A 13,597-nucleotide genomic window follows, 5' to 3' on the forward strand; every position below is an offset into this window, starting at 1 on the left:
AGAGGATATAGCCATTATAAATACCTATGCAAACAACACAGGAGCACCTACAGAATTAAAAGGGGAAATGGAATGCAATGCACTCTTTCTAGAAGATAGCAAAACTCTACTCGCTCCAAAGGACAGATGAACAAGACAGAAAATAAGTAAGGAGAAAGAGGCATTGAACAACGCATTAGAACAGATGGACCTAACAGATATCTACAGAACTCTATACCCCAAAGCAGCAGGATACACATTCTTCTCAAGTGCATATTGAAAATTTTCAAGAATAGACCATATACTAGGCCACAAAAAGAGCCTCAGTAAATTCAAAAAGATTGAAATTGTACCAACCAGCCCCACAGACCACAAAGGTCTGAAACTAGAAATAAATTATGCAAAGAAACTGAAAAATCCCACAAATACATGGGGGCTTCACAACAAACTCCTAAATAACCAATGGATCAATGACCAAATAAAAACAGAGATCAAGCAATATATGGAGACAAAGGACAACAATAATTCAACACTGTAAAACCTGTGGGACGCAGCAAAGTCCATCCTAAGAGGGAAGTATCTTGCAATACAGGCCTACCTCAGGATAGAAGAACAATCCTACATGAAGAGTGTAAACTCACAAATAATGAAGCTAGAAAAAGAAGAACAAATGAGGCCCAAAGACAATAGAAGGAGGAACATAAAAATATTAGAGCAGGAATAAATAAAATTGAGAAGCATAATACAATATAAAGAATCAATGAAAGCAGAAGCTGGTTCTTTGAGAAAATAAACAAGATAGATAAACCCTAGCCAGACTTATCAAGAAGAAAAGAGAGTCTACACACAGAAACAGAATCAAAAATGAGAAAGGAAAAATCACTATGGACACCATGGTATGGACATCCAGTATGCTAACAAACTGGATGACCTAGAAGAAATGGACACCTTCTAGAAAAATACAACCTTCCAAGGCTGACCCAGGAAGAAACAGAAAATCTGAACAGACCAATTACTAGCAACAAAATTGAATTGGTAATCAAAAAACTACCTAAGAACTACCCTGTACCAGATGTCTTCATCGCTGAATTTTATCAAACATTTAGTGAAGACCTAATCCCCATTCTCCTTAAAGTTTTCCAAAACATAGAAGAGGAGGGGTTACTTCAGACTCATTCTACAAGGCCAGTATCACCCTACAATCAAAAACAGGCAAAGACACCACAAAAAAATAAAATTACATACCAATATCCCTGATGAACATAGATGTAAAAATACTCAACAAAATGTTAGCAACCAAATTCAAAAATACATTAAAAAGATCATTCATCATGATCAAGTAGGAATTACTCCAGGGATGCAAAGATGGTACAATCTTAGAAAATCCAACATCATCCTCCACATCAACAAAGGAAGGAAGGACAAAAACCACATGATCATCTCCATAGATGCTGAAAAAGCACTTGACAGAATTCAACTTCCATTCATGAAAAACTCTCAACAAAATGGGTATAGAGGGCAAGTACCTCAACATAATAAAGGCCATATATGATAAACCCACAGTCAACATCATACTTAACAGAGAGATGCTGAAAGCCTTTTCTTTTAGATTGGGAACAAGACAGGGATACCCTTTCCTTTCTCATTTTTGATTCTCTCCACTTTTATTCAACATAGATCTGGAGGTCCTAGCCACAGCAATCAGATAACACAAAGAAATAAAAGGCATTCAAGTTGATAGAGAAGAAGTTAAACTGTCTCTGTTTGCAGATGACATGATATTGCACATAAAAAACCCTAAAGACTCCACTCCAAAACTACTAGATCTTACATCTGCATTCAGCAAAGTTGCAGGTTAGAAAATTAATACACAGAAATCTGTTGCATTCCTACACACTAACGATGAATTAGCAGAAAAAGAAATCAGGAAAACAATTCCATCCACACCTGCATCAAGCCGGTTACATATTAAAACCCTTTGAAAAACTCATCATTGTTATAATTGCCATATTTATCATTGTTACTATTATTAATACAAGCAGTATTTGAGAACTCCATTCCTGTTTATTTTTTGAAATATTTAAATAAAGTATAAAATAATGGGAAATAAAGTACACAGAAATGGCCACTGATACAATTAAGTAAAAATTTTGCAGCGTTTTATTCCATAGATGTATACACGTAGATATAAAGCCCTTTTTCAGAAAATAAGGATCAGGTACTTCTCTTTTTTACTTTATTGTTAGTTTATTTTTTCTTAAACAAAACTTGTGAAATGTTCCCAGAAATATTGTTTGCAAATGTCATCTTCAATGGTAAGAATAAATCTGTAGGTAAAGATTGCTCCCTCTCCTCTATGTGTATGTCATATTACACTTACTGTGAAATTCCTGAGGCGGCCACAGGCATATTGCTAGAAAATATTACAGTGCACATGGTGCATTCTGTTGCACTAAATGCAAACCTGAAGATTCATATTTAAAGAGACAAGAAACTACAGCTGGTGGGCTAGATGTCTTAGCATTAATCCCTCTCTTTAGTTTATAACACTTATTCAGATGATTTTAAAATGCAAACTTCAAAACCAAAGACGTCTCCAACATATACCCAAATAGACTAAAATGTCATTTCTGACCTACTAATAATTAAATTATAACTTTCATTGTAGATACCTTTGTAAATCATTAAGTTATTCAACTTGAAGATCTGACTTAGTTTGGTCACATTTTCAATAATTCCATTCCTTTCAAAGTATATGCGCTTGTCTCTACCTCTCATACCAACATGATCATATAATCCAGCAATTACTTAGCCAAAGATGGCACAGGAGCCCCTTCCAAGTACGAATCCTCATTCCTCTTGTGTGCAGAGGCTACCACGTATGCCAAGAGGAACATTTGCACAGCCTACCAGGTCATAAAGTGATCTACTTCTTCATTGCATAGGCATTGGGTCAAATCTCCCACATGGCACTCTCAGATAGTATGATAAACTTAACAGGGAGATGAATGAAAGATTTATACACTAAAGACTGTAAGACATTGATGAAAAAATTAAAGATGGCACAAGTAAATGGAAAAAAAATCCATGTTCATGGATAAGAATTAATATTGTTAAAACGTTCATTTTATCCAAGACAATCTGTATATTCAATGCAATGACCATTGAATTCCAATGGCATTTTTCACAGAAATAGAAAAAAGTCCTAAAATTCATATGGAACCACAAAAGACTCTGAACACTGAAAGCAGTATTGAGAAAGAAGAACAAAGTGGGAGGCATCACAGTGTTTGAACTAAAATACTATTTCTGACCTACTAATCAGTAAATACACTATAGATTTTATTGTAGATACTCTTATAGATCATTAACCAATCCATACTATTTCAAACTATACTGAGCTATAGTAATCAAACAGTATGGTATTGGCACAAAAACAGACACAGAGACCAGTGGAATAGAATGGAGAGCCCAGAAATGAATAAATAGATAATAAATAAAAACAAGCATATACAGTGAATTGTATCTGACAAATGAGCCAAGATTAACCAATGGACAAAAGACAGCCTCTTTAATATATGATGCTGGAAAAATTGGATATTTACATATGAAAGAATTAAACTATACCCCTTTATCCAACTACTCACAAAAAGTTACTCAAAAAAGATTAAAGACTTAAATGTAAGATATAAAACTACAAAACTTCTAGAAGAAAAGATGGGAAAAGTTCCTTAGCATTGGCTTTGCAATTATTTTTGAATATGAAACCAAATACACAAGCAACAAAAGCAAAAATAAATAAATGGGAAAACATCAAACTAAAAAGCTTCTGCACAGCACAAGAAACACTGGACAAAATGAAAAAGCACCTTTTGGAATGCAAAATAAATTTGCAAATCATCTACCTGATAAGGGGTTAATACCCAAAATATTTAAGGAACTCATATAATTCAATAGGAAACAATTAAAAATGCAATTAAATAATGGGCAAAGGACCTAGCTAGACATTTCAAAGAAGACATACAAATGACCAACAGCATGAAAACAAATATGCTCAACATGAATAGTTATCAGGGAAATGCAAATAAAAACCACAAGAAGATACTATCTCATAACTGTTAGGATGGCTAATATCAAAATAACAGGGGATAATAATGTGGGTGAGGATGTGGAGAACAGAGAACCTATAGGCACCATTGGTGGAAGTGTAAATTGGTAAAGCCTTTGTGGAAAATAGTATGGATATGCTCCAAAAAATTAAAAATAGAACTACTGCATGACTCAGCAATCCCACTTCTGAGTATATAAATGAAAGAAATGAAATCATTATCTTTCAGAGATATCTGAATTCCCCGTGTTCACTAAAGCATTACTCACAAAAGACAAGACATGGTAACAACCTGAGTGCCTATCAAAGGCAAAATAGCTAAAAAAATATGTGAAATGTATATAATGAAACATATGTATATATAAAATAAAATACTGTCAGCCATAAAAAGGAAAATAAGAAAGTGAAAGGCAAATATTGTATGATCTCACTTATATGTGGAATCTAAAAAAGTTCAACTCATAGAAATATAATAGATCATTGGTTACCAGAGACTAAGGGAAGGTAGGTGAAGTGGGTAGTAGTTGGTTAAATGGTATATATAAGCTTCCAGTTATAAGACTAATAAGTTCTGGGGAGCTAATGTACAGCATGATGGCTATAGTTAACAATACTGTATTGTACACATCAAATTTGTTAAAAGAGTGGGTCTTAAAAGTTCTCAGAACATACACATGCGCACACACACACACAGGGAAATATGTGAGATTTCCTTGATGTTACAGATGTGTTAGTTAGCCTTATTGTGGTAATCATTTCAAAATATATACATCTATCAAATTATCAATAAGGATATTATTAAGTAACTATTGTGCTAATCATTTCACAATATGAATATACATAAAATCATCACATTGTACACCTTAAAGTTACACAATATTATTTTTTTTATATCTCAATAAAGCTATAAAAAAATTAAGTGATAATCTTCACAAAAAGAAGAAAGTTTGACAAGGACTGAGATCAAATAAAATAAAAAACATCAAAGTACAATGATTAAGAAGGAAATTACAATGCAGTCTTGATTTGGAAGTGCATGACAATGGACCTGATATTAGATCATTCGGGTTTTAAATTGTTTAACAAAATTTCAAAGTAGAATCTCATATCTGTGAATTAGACAAATGAGAAGTTAATTTTTGAGTAGGTGAACATTAGTGGACACTCAGATATTCAGAGGTCTCTCCAAGTGCACAGATACTAGCTGTATAGAATTAGACTAATTTCATTTTGTACTGGGAATCTAATTTCCCATTGCTTTGTTCATACCACTCAAGACTTCAGTCATGTTTCCCCTGTGCTAGAAAACTATTGGTAACTAAAATGGGCACAACTTGAAATAGAAAGGATTGGCATAACCACAGGTGACTAACATTCATGAACAGAATCCTATATCCTAAAGGACAGAGTGTAGAAAGCAGGCCCCTTATGGTAATAATTAGTATGAGTTGTCAGCCTCTGACTGAAAGATGACCTAAATTCACAATCACTTGTAATTGGCAGGAGTTGTAGCAGGAAAATATCAGAAGGGGGCAGCAAAGAGCTATCTGGGCTGGAGAAAGTCTTCAATATGAAAAATGGATAGAGGAGGAAGCTAATTCAATTTGGATTAAGTTACACGGGAAATGATATTCCAAATGGGTGTCAGGCAGCATCAAAGTTGTAGAACCAAGGTGCCCTCTGACCTTTGGGATGTTATATTGTCCTGGTTCTTTCTCTGTCTCTGAATATTTCTCCTCAATTTCCTTGCCTAGATCTTTTTTTCCCTCTGCATCCCTGAAATAATTGTTTGCCAGAGTTCTAGCACTGACCTGCTTTATTCTTACTTTCCATATTCTCCACCTCTGTATTTTCAGCCATATCTTTTCATTCACTCACACAGTTAATAATTACTATCAATTTGTCAACAGAACCTCTCTTAACATCTAAGATCGCCTTTGTGCCAATTAGAAGATTGTGCTCTTTCTTGGCAGATGGATTTCAAATAGCTACTCCTGTTTTCAAGTTAAAAAGGCTCCTTCCCCCAGGCTGATGCAATCCCTCCTAGAGTTAATAAATAATGTCTTAGACCAACTGCTGTTTTTATTTTTCTTTCTCATCACCTCAGCTGAGCCATACTTTGCAAACCATAAAAACAAATCATACATGCTAGGAAATCACATCTTTCTATCACTAACCACTCTTTCAATACCTAGACTCCACTGCGATCTTCCAAACAGACATTTCCAATGCCATGTGTCAGACACGACAAAAAACAAACTCTTCTTTCACCAAAAACATATGTTTTCTTCCATATTTGCCTTCTTGGTTAATCATGATTCTTTGTACCCTATCTATCAAAGTAGAATGTGCTTATTTACTATTTCTTATTAATTTTATCTCACAAATCTCACCTCAACTTGGAAATGTACTAGCCTCATTTTTCAAGACTTCAATGATATTAACCTTGAAGGATAACCAATAGTAATTAAAAATGGGTAGAACTAGAAAAAGAAGGACTTTTCTTTTTGCTAATTTTCATAGTTTATACACTTTTCCTTCATTTCTTAACACAACATATTTAAATTGCAAACCATTGTCGCCTGGACTTCAGCCCCACTCTTCCAAGGGAATTACACTTTCTTCTCTTTGCTGTATCCAGGGCACACTTCACAGCCTTTACTTTATCTTTTCAGTATTTTCAAATATTCAACCCTTCTGCTTCAAAATGTTCTGCATCAGCTTTGGGGAAGGGTTCTTTCCTCTTTGTTTATTATTTTTCAGCTATTTTTTATGTGTGTGTGGTTTCAATATTCTCTTGGTAGCAGTAAATATTGGCATTCAGGAGGGGTCAGCTCTCAGTCTGTCTTCTTCTCTCTCTACATCCTCCATATAACATAGACACTGTGGTCACATCTGTGGTTTCAATGACTATCTATGTGTTGAGGACTTTTCAAATTTATACTTACATCCACATATATGATACCTTCACTTAGAGGTCACTTGGGAACCTAAAAATAAACATGATCAAAACATAATGTAACTTCTTCCTTAACCTTGCTATTTCTTGGCTGTATACGTATCTGTTAGAAACAGAATCATTTACCTTCTTGCACAGCCCGAATATTGGAAGTCATGTTTGGGTCCTCTACCTTTCCTTCCCTCATCCCTCACAAAAAAATAGATTCCATTCTTTCATTTATCTTCCAAAATACTGATATTCTTCTCCTAATCTTCTCTATTGCTGTTAGTGATATTGTTTTGCACTTAGATTGCTACAATAAAAATCCTAAGAATCAGTTCTAATCTACTGTTATCTATTCTTTCACAGCCTTTTACAGTGTAAATCTGATTAACTCACAACTCCATATTTTCACTTTAATTTTTCCAAGATGTGCAAAATTCTTAAAGTCTATTATTTGCTCTTCAATTATAGTTCTAGCTGGAGCTTGTACCTCTGTCCACCATGTGCTTCTCTCCAGTTATAGTAATAAAGCAATTTCAATAAGAAAAATAATGGCAAATACTATGTGCCAAATCCTACAGTTTCCAAAACATATCAGTTTCTCTCTTGCCTCTTGTCTTTGTGCTTGCTATCCCTTCTCTCTAGGGCGCCTTTTCATAGTCTTCATGTATCAGTTCCTGCCCATCAAACTCTCCCTTGATTGGTGCCCTTGTTTATATGCCTCATGATGTGCTATGCGTATTTTGTCTTAAAGTACAAAGACATAGAGTACTTCCTGTTTATCCATAGTTTCACTCTCTGTGGTTTCCCCTACCTGAAATCAGCTTCAGTCTAGAAGCAGATGGTCCTTCCTCTGACATATCAGAAGGTCAGTAGCAGCCTAATGTTACATCACAATGCCTACGTCATTCACTACATCACAATGCTTATGTCATTCACTACATCATTCACCTCACTGTCATCTCATCAAGTAGTCATTTTGTCATTTCACATGATAAAATGGCAAACGACAGTACTATAAGATATTGAGAGAAAGAGATTTATTACCAGTAATTGTTATAATTGTTCTATTTCATTATTATTATTATTAATTTCTTATTGTGCCTAATTTATAATTTCAACTTTATCATAAGTAAGTATGTATAGGAAAAAACATGGTATATATAGGATCCTGTACAACTGGATAGTACTATCCAGTTTCAGGCATCCACTGGGGACCATGCAACATAGCCCCTGTGGGTAAAGGGGGCTGTTATACAAACAAAAGCATTATAATTTGAAATGGGAGCAAAACGCAAGGTTTAAGGTTGAATAGTCATCTACCAATATATTTAACCAAAGGATTGGATATACAGTATACACATATAGACAATTTAAGGGCTACCAAATATAATTGAGACTTAAATGTCCATATAATTAAGTAGAAATTGAGGTTTTGACCTTTAGAGACCTGTCCTTAATTATCTTTCTGATTCTTTCACCATTGTACTAATTAATCTACAATAAACATTATGATAAAAATATGATATGTATTCACTTTAGATATTATCTATGGGGAGATTATTTACATCTTGGGATCAAGCATAGTTTAAGTTATCAGCTTTGAGTCTACAGCTGTCCTGACCACATATTTTCACTAAAGATTTTAAAAATGAAATATAAATCCTAGACTTTTCTCTAGTCAGCTCCATTTTAAATGTCAAAATATATTTAGAGTAATAAGCTCAACTCTGAAACATGTGACTTAGATATCATCCCAGTATGAAATACCATAGATAGATTTTCTCAGCTGTATATGAAGTCCAGTGAGACTTCATTGTCTTGAATTTATAGAGCACCGCAGCATGCAGGAGCCAGAGCAAAGGACAGTGGTTATTAATTATATTCATTTTGAGATAAAATTTTGTATATGGAGATCTCCAACCTTTCTTTATATGGTTTAAATCTTTAATATTATTCGACCCATTTGTAAGCAGGTTCAATAAACTCTAGAATGTGGAATAAACAGGTTTTGTTTTCTCTTTTGTGCAAAGGATACCTAAATATCTGACTAAATGGGGCAAAGTCTATCAATAGTTGTCTGAAAGAACTAAATTGAAGCCCACCCTCTCTTCCATCAATGGATTTGAGCTCCTACTTCTTAGATCATGGGTTTATGTTTATTCTTTTTTTCTTACTGAATTCTGTCTGGATGTCTTTGCCTGAATATATTTCTGGCAAATAATTATTTTCAGGTTTTCATTTTGTGTTTTGGTTCAACTTCCTGGTATTATTCTTAACCTCCACTTTTATATCATCTTGTGTCAAATTTCTAAAAAACCTTGTACTTATAATTCCAAAATTAAAGGAATTTTCTCCTTCAGATTATATTTACCTGAATTAGGAGTATAGACATCAACTATTCAAACAAAATTTATTAGGAAAGTATATGCATTTATTTTGTGAGAGATAAATGGGATATTATAATTTCATAATTTTATTGTAAAAAATAGTATTAAAAGCACAATCAAATTAAATCCATTCATTTCTATAGCAAGAACTGAGTGACTTGAGAAGATAATTTAAATCACCTGTGCTTTGAAACAGAGATTTGAATCAAGAAGAAAAATACAACATGATCTGTGACAGTCTGAAAGCTTAGGGTACATGTGCAAAGAAGTCAAGCTGAGCAAAGCAGATGTGATGATGACTTAAGTTCAAGCCAAGAGATGTGCTTGATCCAAACTAGTGCAGATGTGATACAACCGTATTTCCCAAAACAAGGAAGGAAATGTTGAAGTAAGACTTACTTGGTTTATAAAATAATTCGTCCACCCCTTATTTTTACTTTCAAAACATATTGTACCTTTCATTTTCATTTACTTCAAATTTTATTTTGAAATTACCTGTTGAAATGACTGTATCCTCCACTAGTCTACTCTACAGGCATGGGAAATAATAGAGTTTGTTTGTTTGCTTTCAATCATTGTATAGTAAGCATCTAGCTCACAGTTCGACATGTAGGTTCTGAAGACCGGTTAAAGAATGAATGGTAGAAGGCATCAAAAATATTTAATGAGTCCAACTAGGGACTATCTGTATTAGAATATGTATCAGTGTGACAACAGATTCAGCAAAGATTTGGGGCATGAAATTATGGTCCAAGACATTTGATAATCAGAGTCCTGGTATTACCTGACATTAACCTACATAAACAGTAACAAAGACAGTTCATACCATTTTTATGTACCTTGAAATATTTTATTTAGTTTGGACCAAATTTAAAAAAACATTTACTGTACCATCCTGCTAAATGTATGAATAAAACTTTTTATGAAAATTGAGTATTCTGGTCCTTTATGTATACATATCCTAGATGTAAATATGAGATCATTAAAAGAAAGGAAAGAATGACAGGATTTTAATTCACCTAAATGCTAAAAATAATACATGTCCCCTAAATTCACTGAATCTACCTTTTTTGTGTAGTTAGTTTCTGTGTGAAATAGCTGATACTCCTTATTCATTTGTTCAGTCCTTAACTCACTGATTAAGGATTTTATTGATTTATTCAATAAAAACACATTTTAATGACTATTTTATTATATATATTCCAACAATTGCATTATGTCTATTTTGGGTTGGATTACTGAAAGGAGTCATGTGACTTCACAAAATATACTCCAGTAAGGCTTACATACAGGCGATGTGCAAGATAGAGTAGAAGTAAGAAAACATAGACAAACATCAAGGAGGACTCAGAGACCCAGGCAAAGATTTTCAGGGTCTCCCCACATACTTTCAGGGCATAGCTCATCTTAAAACCTCAAACCATGAAGATACATGTGATATATCTTAGCATCATGGAAGCTAAGGCTAAAGCTTACAGAGGATTTTTCATTTTTACATACTCCATTGGTCATAAGCAAAACTGGTGTACAACTAGTTCAACCAAGCATGCTATTGATCTATGCATTCCTATAAATAATGTTGTAATGCCTCTGAAGGGAGTTTGAGGATTTAAGGAGCAAAAATAAGTCAGTAGTATAACATTTCATCTTTATCTTGTCCAAGAGTTAGTAAAATGGAGCTGTGGTAGCAGAGACACTACAGATCAGCTGCAAGTTAACCCTGTCTTACACACTGTTCTTTCCCTGACAAATTGGTAGTTGAATTGTACTTTAATATCTTCTATGTGTGAGCAACAGAGTATTGATCCAGGTAAAACAACAGGCTCTTCTTTGATTCCTGAGGAAAAAGAGTTCCACAGTAGACTCAAGGTAAGCAGTTTGATACATGTTACTTTCATCTGGGTAATATAACTGTTACCTTCCAAAGCCACTTTTCATCGTTCTTCACCCTGTTCTCTCTGCTGATGCTGGTCTCTGTGGGCTGGAAAGATGCAGTCCCTAAACATCTGAATTGTAGAGGAGTTTGGCCAGAGAGCCACCAGAATAAAGTAGGAGAGTTAAAGAGTGTGAGACTGGTCATTTAGTGCCCAGTTTCACCCTAGGGGAGTGGAGCTGGACTGGCCATGTCCCCCATTTGTGTAATGACAGCTCCTGTGGCCAGCTTTCTTCATGCCATTCTGTCTCCAGGATGCAGTAACATTTCCTCTTTCACTCCATCTTTCCAGGGCAGGGGCTGCTGTCGGCCAGAGCAACTCTCCCTAGTTGCCTGCACTAGCCTTGCTGCCTGCCTTAAATACTGCTGTCATTTAATAACATTGGGAAAGACTCTTAAAGAAAATAATTTCTATTTTCTAAGCAAGCAATATTCCCAGATTTTTCATCCTTTGTTCCTCTTGTTGAGGACACTCTCTTCCACACTATACTGCCTTTCCCATAATTTCCCCCAACCAAATTAATTCATGGTTTCTCCTTACAAGTTACTTCCTCTAAGAAGCATATCGCAGCCACCCTAATTGGATGATCTTCACAATATTTAAAATACCATATATTTTTCAGTTTGGTGGTTTATCTGAATTCCCCATTAAACTGTGACTCAGTGAGAGAAAATGTTTTATGTATTTATTATTTTTTTCAATAACATATTTCTGTGCTTAAAGCATGGTGGACACTAAATAAATATTTATTGAATTGAATAGTTAACCAAAGATTAAGTAAATCTATATAAGGCATTCATTCGTGTTCCATGCCCACTGGTTTAAATATACTAGGAACCCACTTTAAGGAGCTGAAATATAATAATGTACTCCATTAGGCACTGGGGATATACAAATCTGAGACTATCACACTTTATGCCCCCCATTAGTCTTTTAGCATGAACTAATGTGTTTGTCACATTTCATTATAATATGTCTTAAGCTTAGGTTTTCTTCTGTTCTCACTTGATTTTCTCCCATAGCTGATCACCTCCACAATTTGAATTAGCACTTGTAAGCTCCTTTCTACTGCTATGAGTTTAATGCTTTAATACCTTGCACGCTTGATATCCCCTTCCATGTGAAGGAACTTTCAATTGAGCAATCTTTTTTCCCAAAATAGGAGACAGAGTAACCTACATTTGATGATTAGGATATATTTACTCAAAGAAGAAATATATCCTTACATCCTTTTAGCCATATGGTAAGCTAGCAGAGCAGGTGTTCATGGCAGAAGCCAATGGACTTCAAATACTGACAAAGAATGGAAGTTATGTAGGTCTGTTTTTTAAAATTAATTACTCACATGACCATTGGAGCTGCACAGTTAGGTTATATCCTCCAATTGTTTTTTACCAGCTATAAAAGGTGTTTTGTTTTGTTTTATAATCAGCATCCTACTCTTTTTTAATTGGTTCTGAATTTAGGCAGGAAATATAGGGTTTATTTATTCAGACTCTTAAAAGCTCTAAGAATTTCCATAATTATATCTGTAGCCCAGACCTCTACTCTGAGGCTCATACCCATATATACAACTGAGAAATCAGTAACTCCAGATATTTCAAAGTCTTGTCAAATTCAACACTTTAAAATGTTTGCACCTCTGTGCTTCATTGTGCATAGAGAACCCAATAAAAAGAGGTTGCCTAACTGAATGTTTGGTATTGAAGAAAAGAACCCAACAATTATGTCAAACTCACTTGGACTCTTTCTGCCTTCTGATCCTTTTTCCCCTACACTGACATACTGAACTGTGGGTGGCAGAGTTAAACAATTAGTCTATTGAGCCTTCAATTTTTTCTGATCTTAAGAGATAAAGACAGACTTAGAATCATTTAAAATAACCTTTATAATCTGACTCTTCCTTCTCTCTCCTAGTTCATCATTTAGCCCTCCCACCTTACTGTCCACATTCCGACCATATAGATCTTTCTGATCCTGGAAAAGCCATGAACTGGGCCCTCTACAGGACTTTGCATCTATATTCCATGCCCCTGGGATTCTTCTCCCCCTTCTCTGCCTCACTGAGTCCTATCACCCTTAGGATCAGCATGTTTGCTGCGTTCCTCATGGAACATTTCCTTAATCGCTGCTTTGGATAGGAACTGTGCCAGTCCCAAATTTTGAATAGACTCTGTTTTAAATGTCTTGATGCACTCATTTTACTCTGTTATTTCCTTATTTTAAATCTGTGTCCCTCTTC

General features: G+C 34.6%; 1 long non-coding RNA gene across 3 annotated transcripts in view; it reads right to left on the reverse strand.

The window, feature by feature from the left end:
* LOC140848716 (uncharacterized) overlaps positions 1-7,891 on the reverse strand; it is a 30,250-nt gene extending 22,359 nt beyond the window's left edge. For 2 of the 3 annotated variants that reach the window (XR_012129826.1, XR_012129828.1), the window contains exons 1-2: positions 7,846-7,891; positions 7,036-7,077 (exon numbers count right to left, since the gene is read on the reverse strand). This is a non-coding gene — a long non-coding RNA (uncharacterized lncRNA). The other variant, XR_012129827.1, reaches the window with a different exon arrangement.
* Positions 7,892-13,597: the final 5,706 nt, after the last annotated feature.

This window comes from Manis javanica, chromosome 4 (genome assembly GCF_040802235.1).
Source record: "Manis javanica isolate MJ-LG chromosome 4, MJ_LKY, whole genome shotgun sequence".
In the NCBI taxonomy this organism is placed as follows: Eukaryota; Metazoa; Chordata; class Mammalia; order Pholidota; family Manidae; genus Manis; species Manis javanica.